We start from the raw sequence: 12,637 nt of genomic DNA, 5'->3' as shown, positions 1-12,637 counted from the left end.
ATCAAGCTAATATATACTTTTGCCCTTCATCTAAGTCTTTATAACCTAATCAACAGATTAGATGTCAAATAACCATTACAGTGGGCCACAGGAGGTTTTTAATGGTGGACTTTCAATCACAATTGTTTTCACATGGTGTGGTGCACCTGATATTTAGATCTAACTCATTTTTGGCATCAAGCCCTAAAATTATCTTTAAAAATGGATGGACGGCATGGATAAAAGACATACATCATGGCGGAGTTGGAATTTGGATTTTTCTGGCTATTTTAATGCATATGCAGCACACATGCAACGTAGGGCTGTATACGAACCGAGTTAGCTAGTTTAGCTTACTCAACTCGAAAAAGCTCAATTCAACTCGGTTTCAAACTGAGCTCGAGTTGAGTTGAGCTAATTTTTTAAATTCGAGCTTGCCTGAGTTCGACTCAACTATGATCAAACCCTAACTCAAATCAAATTCAAATCGAACCAGTTCAATGACTCCGTTAATGTTGCTCACCAAGTGCTTGATGAAATGACTTAATAAGGAAGTTATGAATATAAAACAAATACCCTTATACCTTAATTTTGATGCTACCTACTGAGTGTTTGATGAAATATTTGTAAACGACTGCTGTTATTTTACATACAGTAGATATTGAAAGTGAACTCCATGTACTCAAGAAAATGCCGCAAGGCTTGATCTTGGCTCGAATTGCCCGAGCTGTTAACTGAACCGAGCCGAGCCAGCCACTTTAGCTTAAGAATCAAGCCGAGTTCAAGCTGGGTCAGCTAGTGGCTGAGCCAAGTTGAGCTAATTCGACTTGTATGCAACTCCAATGCCAAAGATGCAGGAGCACTCAAAGAAGAGAATAAGAAAAGTAAAAGGTTATGATTGCCGAGAGAATATAGAAGGGAATAAATGGCCCACTTATCTACGCTTGGACAGATCATCGAATCCTTAGCTTTTGCACCCCGCATGGGCTGTTATAAAATTCCCTCCTGAACCATAATGGATACGTGTTTTCAATGCTTATAAAAGGGGCTCGCGTTCCAGTGATCCAGACCATTGATCTCTTATTACCAGCAGTAGACGGACTCTGCTTCACACGTGTTATCATTAGGAGAGAGATTTTAATTGTTTGATTCGTGTAATGTGTTGTATAGATAGCTTCTTGTTAAGATGAATACAACGGTCCACAATCTTCCAATCCTACAGATTTTTTGGGTGCTTCATTCAAGGTGGGGCTCCACATGCCATTGGTCTTGATTAACGAACCATGGACCCCACTTGTCAAAACAGGAAATGAAAAAATCCAATGGTCCCATTTCGACAACTCAAAGGTTATGCTGTCCAATTCAACCAATATTACCTTCGGAATTTTTTCATTGGTTACAGTGGGCCGCACAATCTAGACGGTTTTATTTGGTTAATACATGCCACGTGTGCAATTTCTGAGTGCATGTGTATCAAGCATCATTCGCAGCTGAGTATCTTATAACTGCTACGAGCGAATGTCGGTTGAGAATATGGAAGTTGTTGCGACATCTACGCTTTCCGTTCGAAAACAGTAGTTAGATTTTGTTGATAACATTAAAAGACAGTAAGAGACAAAAAAAGATGCATTTTTACTGCTCATGGGTCCAGGGTAAGTGGTAAACTGGCCGTTATAACAGTGTATTCTAGCCTTTCCTTTTTTTTATTATTTATATTGTGCCCCATCAAAGGTTTCTAATGGCCTGAAATCTAAACAGGGTAGAGGGCCTGATGGACAGCTTGGATAATTAAACTTGTTTGAGTACGTTAGGGTAGGTTTCCTGTAAGTTGATGGGCAGATCCTGAGACTTGAAATAGCCAGTTTTTTTGTCTAAATAGTTATGTGGACCAAAATAAAGTTTTTTTTAGCACTACGAGCGAAGCTGGACACGAACTGAATTATCTCGGTTAGCTTGGAATTTTTTGAATTGACTCAGTTCAAAACTAGGTTTGAGCTTAATCGAGTTGTTCTATGAGAGCTCAAAAAAAAAATCAAGTTGATTTTGAGCTGACCTGAGTTTAACTCGGCTCAGCTTAGTCCATGACTCGAACCTGGCTTGATTCCTTCAATCCACACTCATATTTCAGCCGTTGGTTTTAAAAACCCACATCTGACGCCCAGCATGCTACCACCACTCAACCTTACAAAATGTTACAGTAAGATCGAGCGTATAGTTCTATTTCCCTATATATATATAAACAATACCCTTAACTAACTCGGACCTCGCCGGCCGTTTTCCATGACAGGGCAGCCCGGCTCGATGAGTCAACAGGCAATGGACAGCGAACCAAAAGCCAACTATTATAATATATAATATTATATACATATATATATATATATAATATTTTAAACCCTTACCCCTGAACTCCTTAATAATTTTAAAATATATTTTATATATTATATATTATTATATAGATTATGTATTTTAAACTTTTAACTCTTAAACCCCTAAATAATTTTAAACTATATTATATATTATATATTTTAAACCCTAAAACCCTACCACCTAAGACCCTAAACCCTAAAATCCTAAAACCATAAACTATTGACATTAAAGTTAAATTATTGTTATGGTTAATTATGTGATTCTTAATGTTGTTGTTAACTATATTATTGTTAGTTATGCTTTTATTAGACAGTTATATGATTGTTATATGTTGGTAATATTAAATGTTAAATTGTTGTTACTATTCAATTAGTTATATTATTTTCTGATTTTATTATTATAGTATAGGATAATCGGTTGTGCGTTTAAAGATTTATATGTTGTCATGCATAGATACAATGTGTTTTTTTGAGGTATAGAAATGATTAAATTGTCCCATTTTTTACAGTTCAAGATTGAATAAATTGTTATGTTTTAATTTATTTCAATTTAAATACATATGCTTATTCCAGTTTGTCTATCATTTTCTCCTTGATTATATTTATTGCATTTATTTTCATCGTCATATATTCACACTTTGTGTAGATACTTAACGTGAGAATCAAATGTAGGATCAATATATCCAAAGAGATAAGAAGAAATATCGGCGGAATTTCTGTATGTCATTTAAATTGAAAAATGAAGACATTACATCCCATCTAATCTTGAATAGGTGACTGATCTAGATAGTTAGCCAAGTCTAGCCGTTTAGAAAAGTAATACAACTTACAATGTATAAAGTGGTGTGGTGTGCATTTTTTCAGGCATGGAAATCCTCAAATTATCTAATTTTATAGGATTTATAATTTATAAAGTGGTATGATGAAGATTATAATCGGTTAAAACTCGGTCTTATATATGACTAGTAAGGAAGTTCCAACTGCCCACAGTACCAGTGCATTAGACACCTCCTTTTATTATAGAAGAATAAGTATCTTAAGCTTCAACTAAATGAAAGAAAATATAAACAATGTGAGATGACCTTGAAGAAGTCATGGGTAATGGTCCAGTGAATATAAAATGTATTCAAAGGGACCAAAAATCACATCTCTAAGCTAACAGTTGTTGTATTTTATCAAATCCGAAGGAGACGACTCTCAATGATAAGTTTCCACTCATATGATTTAAAAAGATATACCAAATAGTGGTATACAAAATTAGTGATCGTGGAAAAAAAACTCTAAGAATAATTATGGGCAAACTTTTCGTATATTTACGTAAATTCCTTATCCCTTAAGTTGAGAAGGTCTTCCCGCATCACTGTAGAGAACGAGTGCATAAATATGTACACAAACGAGAATATAAAACTAAAAGAAGTTTTGGCATCAATCTCCGGAATAAGTTTGACTTCTGATTTATGGATAACATCTAATCAAATAAAGGGATATATTTTATTAACCGTGCACTACATAAATGAATATTATAAAATCTAGAAGAAAAATTTAAACTTTCACCATCTTCATCCTCCTCACATTGGTTTGATTATTTCAGACCGCATATATAGTTGTCTACAAGACTGGGGCATTGAAAATAAAATCCGCAATAACTTTAAATAATGTTTACGCTAATAACAATGTAATTTCATGCCTACATACCAGTTCAAGGAAACCGAAAATTTAATTTTTTATAGAAAAATATTCCAAGCTAGGTGTTGTGCCCATATATTTAACTTGATTATACAGGAAGGGCTAAAAACAGTTATAGTGTTATGAAGAACATAAGAAAGAGTGTGAAATACATAAGGGGTTGCATTCAAGATTGAGTATATGAGGTGATATCATCTAATGTTTAAAATATACATCTCATAAAATGTTAAAGTTAGATGTATGTACACGTTGAAAATCGACTTATAAAATGTTTGATACGTTCATTGAATTTGAGCTCGTGTTTCTTGGATATGCGGTATGCAATAAAGCGCATTATTGGTTGCCAAGTGAAGATAATTGAAGTAAGGTAAAAGAAATTCACACGTTTCTCAGAGTTTTTTATGACCGTACGAATATTTAAAAAAAAAAACGAGTATCTAACCACAAATCTATTTTTTGTCTCTTTGAAAATTTAAAGATGCCTTGAAAAATGCTACAGATGATATAGATTCTTTTATGGTAAATGACAATTGGTATACAAGTGAATTTTGATAAATACTAAGATGAATGCCATTTGTTGACAGCCACAACAATTGTTCTTAATCCTCGTTGCAATATGAGTTTGGTTTGGTTCATTTTTTATAAATATTTATTATGTTGAAATGGTAGTAACGAAAACCTCTAAGATTTGTGACGCAATCAAATAATTGTATAATTCATATGTTTTTACTTTACCAACAAAATGTGTTAAAAAAATTAGAGCTCCATATATTTTTATAAGCGATAACAACGTGTTCAACAAATACATATATTTCTTAACACAAAAGGAAATATGAGATCATACGAATGAGTAAGAGCTAGCTTTGTATCTGAAAGAACCAATCATAAAACACTCAGACTGATACTTTTATGTTTTGTGATGGTAGAAGATGAGAATCAGTAAATCAAAATTCCATACACTATTGGTGATGGCATGGGACATACTGTCAATACTAATTTCAACAGTGGCATTAAAAGCCCCTTTAAGCATAAGGAGTAGAGTTGTAGGCAAGCATCGAATCTCACTTTCACCAAAAAGCAGTTGAAGCGTTAACTTATACACAAGATTAGTTGCATCCAATTTGGGGAGGTAATATTTTTCATATTAAGGATAAGGAAGATGAAGAGATTGAGTCTAAAGACGAGACTACACCTACTGTTACAACAGCTACATGAAAGGTAGTTATAAATTATTTATATTATATTGAAATTTGAAAGTGGCGTGTAATGCGTACTTGAGTTGAATGTATTAGACATTTATATAAATGGAATGATTTTTATTCAAATTTCTTTATATTATACCCGTATATTTCATTATTGTTTATTTTCTTTTGTTTATCATTATTCATATTGCTTATGTTTAGCACTTACGTCAAGTTGTTCATTTCTAATATTTACTTTATTTTTAGAAATCTTCAACGTATTTTTTTTCCAAAAAATGGAGTTTAGATATGTTGTCATATGACTCATTGACCAACATTTGGGACTACAATTCCCTAGACAAATCCCCAAAATCTGAAAAAATGAAGATTGTGTTTGATTTATGCGGGACAAAGTTTATTAATAAAACTAATCAACTTCGGTTACACCTGGCATGTCAGGGCAGTAATGCAAAATTGTATCCTAAAACCTAAATGAGGTTCAAAATCTTTTTTAGACCCATTTAGATTCAAATAAAAAACATTTCACTCCATCCAAACTTTTAAGAAGAGTTGTAATTAGCAAAATTTTGGCACACAAATAAACTAATAGGAAAGAAGAGTAGGAGGAAGTCATATTAAGAGCACTGGAATGAGAAAAACTGCAACTCGCCTTAAAATGTAGTATGGAAGAGACTTATAAGTATCAACAATATCCTCCAAAACAATATGATACTGAAGCATGATCGAGCATGAACCAAAAAAAGAAGAGTAACAAATTTAAATTTTTTGCCCGTCTAAGTTACTTGGGTACTACGTATAGATCTTTCTACAAAGAAAGTTTAACAAATGTAGTTCAAACTATACAAGAACACGATGGAAAACTCTGTCCACATTCTAATTTAAAAGAGGTGAACCAATACACATATAAAAAATTAGATAGCAGCTCGAATGGATAAGACGGCAAATGTAATGCCCGTGAAAATTTCAAATTTAATAATAATATAATATTTTTTATCTTATCTTATATCTATCTTACTATATGTTATCTCAATCTTATCATATTTTATCTCTATCTCATCCTTATCTTATCCTTATTTTATCTCTATCTCTAAGCTTTCTTCCTTATATATACCCTTAACCCTTCCCGTATCTCTCAAGTCTCAGTTTCTCGAATAAGTTTTCCTTTTATGGATTGTGTCGTAAGAGGAGTTTTACTCAAATTTAGATATTTGTGTCGTAAGAGGAGTTCCACTCCAACTTAGATATTTGTGTCATAAGAGGATTTCCACTCCAACTTAGATATTAGTAAAAAGAAGATTTTGGAGAGCTTAGATATGATAAGTTTATAGTCTATTCTTTCATTATTTTGGTGTATTTAATATAATTTGACTCGATTTATGTAAGAAATAGTGTGGATCGTGTAAGCAATGAACAGTGTGGATCGTCCACACGATCCACACTGTTCATTGCATTGATCTATGGGTATATCTGATGTAAAAATAATGAAAGTCTAAAATTTTGTGTGAAGTTTCTCGTCATAGATATTGATTGGTGTGCATCCGGTCGAATCAGATTAGATCTGTATGGATCATGCGATCCCTAAGGCCAAAATATATAAGGGCCCTAACTTCCATATCAATCTGACCATCAGATGGGCTACACTGATCATATTTGAAAATATTTACTAAAGAAAGCTTAGATTTTTGCGCAAGTGTTGGTATCACTTGGTGTAGAAGGCCGAGATGGGCCATCAGTGTATGTGTGGTTAGATCTATACCATTCATCTAATGTGTAGAGGCAAAATATGTCATGACCTCAAGAATCTGGATGATCCAATCATCTGGTGGGCCACCCTTATCAAGCATTTTACATTCAATTTCAGAATCTTGAAAAGAAAATCTAAATTTTGATAATTAAATTTAATAAACATATTATATATGGAATTTTAAATTATTTGATCATTTAAGGTTTGGCCACCTAGTATGTTAATCAAATGTGGGCCCCACCATGTAATAAAACTAGATGAATAATAATATTATTGATATAATTGATAGGATCTCTAAATTCAAAGCAACCTAATTACCTTATGGATTCTGCACTACCAAACTCAGGTGAGTAACCCAACGTGTCTCATGATTCATTGGAATTAAAATAAATTATTTGTGATCGTTTGATTGATTGATGTACTGATTTGAGTGTTTTGTTGCAATATTATATGATATGGTAAATTATATGCTAATCTGTGCCAAATTACATGAAATTATAATTGTTTGTTGAATTTATTTATCAAGACAAGTATATATGGCAGTTATGAAAATGATACATTCATACATCATCCATCATTCATTGCATTTGCATAATAAATGGTCGATCTTAGGAGTCCTCCCTGATAGAAATGTCGATCCTAATAGAGTGTTACTAGATGCGAGCTATGCCTAAGCCTACCGAAAGGTGGAAGCCTACTCAACGGGCGGATGCGGGTTGACGATCATCCCATCCGAGGCATTCATACATCATTTGCATCTATATCATTGTGCATATATTTTTACATTTAGTGCTTATATTATTTTAATTGTTATGATTATGAACCATGTTGGGTTTTCTCACTAAGCCTATTCACATTACCTTTTTATTGATGAAAAAACTGCACAGATAAGTAATTAGTTGATGAAGTGCCATAGGAACAAGAAGTTGTGACTGAACTGGTGCACAACACACGTGAGACATGGCTATATCTGTCAGGAGAAGAATTGACAACATTTTGACCATTCCTAACTAATTAATTAGAATTTTATTTGTTATGATGATGTGATTTATATATAATGAATGATGATATTATTTGTAGGATTTTTAAGTATTTGATTGATTTTATTTAATAGAATTGTTCTAGGTCTCTAACAAGTATTCATTGGTAAGCTGCATTGACTGGTGAATGATGTATAATTTATGTTAATTAAATGTTTATGTATGATGAGAATGGATGGATGTTAGTGCTTAAATCATTTGTGTGAATGATTATGAAACGACCTAGTTGGAATGTAAAAATGAATATTACTTTTGCCTTTGAATAATCGTATAATGAAATGAAGTTAGTACACTTTGTGTACGAGTTACGACTCGAAACTCGGGTCTGAGGGTGTACACTCTGTACTCAAATTTCGGGGCATGACAACAAAAGTGATGGAATTGGTTCAAATGCAGGAGGTAGCTGCAATGGAAATAACTATAGTTATATGCCAAGAAGGCATTACTCCTGTGGAGGATATTAAGTTAATACTTTGAACACTGTGATTGTAATATTTTCACTATTCCGTTTTGTAAGTCTCTGATTTTCACTTATATTGTAGAAAATAAAATGAATGTATTTTATGCATTGGGATTTATCTACAACATCGAACTCGAATTCTAACCCGACTCAACAGCTTAAACTTGAACTCAACTCGAAAGCTTAAACTCAAACTCGGCTTGAAAGCTTGAGCTTGAACTCCGCTCGAACTCGTCTTGAGCTAGCCTGAGTTGCTGATCGAACCAGACCGAGCTGGACAGTCAGGCTCGAGGACCGAGCCAAGTCGAGTTCGAGCCGTGGTGCCAAGCTCGACACGATATCCAACTCTACTTGAAACCATTTTTTTTCTTTTTTTTATATAATGAAAATACCTATTTGCCACTGCTGCCCCTCGTACAGTAAGCTCTTGTCTTGAAGGGAATTTATTTTTTTAGAGTTAATTACGAAAACCCACATACCTTTTGATTCATTTTTTAATACATGCCTCATTTAGAAATACTCACAAATATATGCCCACCATTTAAAAATACAGTGAAAAAACAACATGTTTGATTCTAACTATCTATTCTTGACGGAAGGGCGTTGTTAAGGTCTCTAAAAGATCATTTTTCTCATGTTGCCAATCATATTCAAAGTTGGACCCTAAATTTATGCGCTTGCTTTTGTCATAGAGTTTGGGGCTTACCTTTAGCATACAAAGTGATCCATACTATCCACTTATTTTGTAAGCCTATCTCATGGACTGATTGCCTATTTTTTAATGGTGTTCATCGTTCGGATTTGATTTTATTATTGTGGGCCGCACCTAAATTGGATCTAGCTGTTTTTTTTTAAGGCTATAATATGAGTTGTCAAAGTAGATGGATGGGGTAAATCACACACATACAGAAAGGTAGGGGCCACATAAAGGGCAAGGGCCTGTTAGATGTAGTTAGGCTATTGTGGGCTAAGTTTGGCTATGATATGACTAATTTCTACGTGAGGGCCTGATATGAGATGTGAAAATAAATGGCTGACTAAGATCATACACGCACACAATGATAGGGTCTACTAAATAGTAGTTCTCACACATAATATACATCAATAAATGATTTTTTTATTTATATATTGATACTGATAATAAATACATCCAAAAGTAGCTGTTGTGAAGGTAATCAAGAACAAAAACCAATAAATAAGCAAATACAACTTATTTTGCTTCCGATTACATAATGTACATCGATAGGAAATAGAAGAAAATTTGACAATCACTCCACTCATGCATCATGCTCATCACTGGGCTCTTACGTATACTTGTCATAGAAAATAACGTAAATTGCTTATAAACTGAAACCTGAAATGAGCAGTCAAACAAATCTAAAATTGAACACGTGATGATCAAGCTAAACCTGTAAGATATTACAAATCGAAACATGAAATGAAGAACCGTCGTCCGAGCTCAAATCTGTAAGATGTTTAAACCGTAACTTGAAATGAGTAGCCAAAAAAATAAAAAATTTCAGAATACATATGTAAACATGAAACCTGTAATGAACAACCAAAACAATAGTTTCAAACCTGTATGTTGATACAAAGTAAAATATGAAATGAGCATCCAAATAATATTTTAACATCCAAACCTGAAATCAACAGTCATAAAAATATAAAACCAAACTTAAGTTATAACTTTGACTGAACATATTTTGATTGGACTTGACCGAGCTTGACTTAACTAGGTTCAAAGAATAATTATAGTTTACCACCAATTTCGGTCATTCACCGTATAAGATCTTAAGTTATTAGAGCATTCACAGGTTAGGCTCTTAAGTTATTGGAGCATTCACAGTTTATGCTCTCAAGTTATTGAAGCATTTACAGATTAGGCTCTTAACTTATCGGAGCATTCGATATAGGTCTCCTGCGTAGGTCTCCTGCGTGGTTGTCCTACTCGGGCACTCACTGTTGCGTGGTTGGCCTGCTTAGGCACTCACTATTGCCGTATATAAATGAATCGTCATCGTTGATAATACAGGGGTTGTGTGTTATTGGCTTTCTTGGGTGCTCACTGCTGCTGTATATAAATGATAATGATAATGGAGAAATATATCAGCTTGAAGATAATATCAAGATGGCTTTACTCTCGTGGCTTTGCCTGACAATAATATCAAGATGGCTTTACTCTCGTGGCTTTGTCTGACAATAATATCAAGATGGCTTTGCTCTCGTGGCTTTGACCGGCGATGGTATATTATCTTAATATTTCTTTAATCGTGATTTTGTTTTTATCAACAATTGAATATTTTAGAGCTTTATATGGAGCTTTTGAATATTTCATAGTCAGTAATCATCGGCGAGGTCAACAATGACCATCTCGATAATCGGCAATGCCTTGTAATGTATATAAGGCGATAATTATTTGGCAATGATTCTGTCAGTTGACTGATATAATATTATGTCATAAGAATGATATAAGGTGGCTATCGCCTTATTACCAATAATCATTGCTTGCTGAAGATAGTATATGGACTTACGATTTTGATAGAGCTTCAAGAGATAGTATGCTTAGTTGCTTGATCTACCCCCTTTTGATTGAATGAGATTTTCTTTGAGAATATTTACAATCAAAACTTCTTTATCTTTCGAGAACAATAATTTTGATAAGATGAATATTTATAGTCATTCCGACGCTCTGTTCATTCTGATTCATGGCTTGATAAGTTCGTAGTATATTGCCTCTTTTGAAGAATATATATATATTGAATATCTTTGTGTCTTGATTGACATTATAAGCTTGATAATTGGTGATAATTTGGATATAATTGTCGCTCAATAAATCTTTGCAGATAATTGGTAGTAATTTCGAAAATATTTTGTGATACCCTTTTCAAAATATATAATTTCTAAGATACTTTTGAAGGTCACAACAATAATCCAACTACAATAATAATCCCGGACTTAAATGTCAATATATAATAACTCAACCGTGGTAATGATTCTGGCCCTGGTGTTGTCCTGTAATAATTGATATTGACAATTATCATCTCAGGAAATCAACAATTACTTTTTCCGGGATCAAGGGATTAAGAGTTTCGCACAACTGTTCGAAAGGATATATTTGAAAAGAACATTTATAAATTGTATTTTTATCTGATTTCTCTATTCATTAATCACTCTTCATTCTTACTTCACCAGTTAATGAAGGTTTATGAAGACACGACTGAACTATTGCTTGTCTTATTATGTTATTGCATAGTCATTCTGCTTTTCCTTTTTGCGTATAAGCATGATGAACCGTATAACTACTTAGGATCACATCTTATTTCTTGAGGAGTTGCTGATGCCTTGTTTCAAATGAAAATTATATCGACTCTCCCTTCTTCTCTCTCTATCGTATTCTTCCATAACAATTTCACCATTATCAATCGTCCTTTTGGATATATCTTTAATGATATAGTAATTTTTAGTCTGATGCCTGAACGTACAATGATAATAACAGTATCATTTTGCTATCATCTTCTCTGTTTTTTGACAGTGCTTTGACTGAGGTAGCTTAATTTCTCCTCTAACCAACAGTTGATTCATCATAGGGAGTATATCTTTTTTTGTGAATGCACATTTCTTATGGGTTTGATATTGTTTGCATTTTTCATACATCATTCCGATCGTATGACTTTTCCAATTTTCTTCACTGCTATTTCTTCTTTCATTATGATAATCTTCTTTATTTTCTTTTTTGCTAACGGCATTGACTGATGTTTCATGAAGATTCTGATATAATGACTTTATGTAAAAAGCGGACACTTTTTCAACCATCTTTTTAAGAGTATGAGCCTTGGTAGCAAGATCATGAAAGGTCTATAAATATGCACTAATCAGGTTACATGCCACTTCTGGTCTTATACATTCTAAATATAACTTGACCTGATCCGATTCTCTAGGAAGATATCGACATAATGCCCCTAAGTCTTTCCATCGACTAATAAATTCTTCGACTAGTTCATCTTCTCGTTGGTGTGCAGATGGGCTAATTCAGTTAAACTGACTTCTCTATCGGAAGAGAAAAAATTCGCTATAAAAGAATCTTGCATCTATTACCAAGTATGAATAGACTCTGAATCTAAAGCTAAATACCATCTGAGGGCTTTTCTTATTAGAGATGA

This window comes from Magnolia sinica, chromosome 16 (genome assembly GCF_029962835.1).
Source record: "Magnolia sinica isolate HGM2019 chromosome 16, MsV1, whole genome shotgun sequence".
NCBI lineage: Eukaryota > Viridiplantae > Streptophyta > Magnoliopsida > Magnoliales > Magnoliaceae > Magnolia > Magnolia sinica.
Note: the sequence above shows the minus strand (reverse complement) of the source record.